General features: G+C 35.4%; 1 pseudogene; it reads left to right on the forward strand.

Moving 5' to 3' along the window:
- Positions 1-115, forward strand: LOC149897110 (5S ribosomal RNA; annotated as a pseudogene).
- The last annotated feature ends 793 nt before the right edge of the window (positions 116-908 follow it).

Consider the following 908-nt stretch of genomic DNA (forward strand, 5'->3'; position numbering starts at 1 on the left):
ACGTCCATACATACCACGTTGAAAACACCGGTTCTCGTCCGATCACCGAAGTCAAGCGACGTCGGGCGCGGTTAGTACTTGGATGGATGACTCCTTGGGAACACCGCGTGTTGTTACTTTTTTGAATATTCACCATACGATTCTATTATCATGTGATGAGATGGTTCATTGTACGTGGAAGAATAAAATAAATAAAAGGAAAACATATTGAATATTGAAGTACACATATTTATTTGCTGTTATATTTAGAAATGAAAGATAAAATTGGTGTTGAAGTCTTCAACATAATAATAGATTGTCAAATACATCCGATGCCGTATCACGAGTCACGAGTCACGACCAACAATGGGTCTTTCAACTGAAGACCTTGCGATCACATCGCGTAGCGTCTTAACGTGATAACAATACAATAAACAAACAAAAGCATTTCTATACTTCTATAGTAATAATATAAGGCGGGGTGGTTTTTTTTTTGGTTTGAAAGCACTAATCGCAGGATTCAGGACAGGAGAAGATGACTGATATCAAACATTCTTTCACCGTTGGAAGCGAACTCTGAGATAAGGCTAAATTTGTACCACAGACCCAGCCTAGAAAGACCGCTAGTAATTCTTTTTTTTTGTCATATAAAATAGCCAATAAAAACAACCTGATGATTCAAACTGAAAAAGTAGGTAGTTAAATTTAAAACAATAATACCTATATACAAGCCATGCATAGGTACTTTATTTCACTTAAAAGTAATCCTTTCCTAACGTTACACACATACAATATGTTTTGTGCATTTTTTTAAGTACATGTGAAGTAACGGAACGCTTTTCTTTACTTTTAATAAAAACATCGCATCATCGCTTATTATTACAGTAAACCATTTTTCAAGCCGATATTGGGTTCTCATTAGAAGCCAA

This window comes from Colias eurytheme, chromosome 26 (genome assembly GCF_061535395.1).
Source record: "Colias eurytheme isolate Ceu_HAF_F1 chromosome 26, ilColEury1 Martin Lab GWU primary, whole genome shotgun sequence".
NCBI lineage: Eukaryota > Metazoa > Arthropoda > Insecta > Lepidoptera > Pieridae > Colias > Colias eurytheme.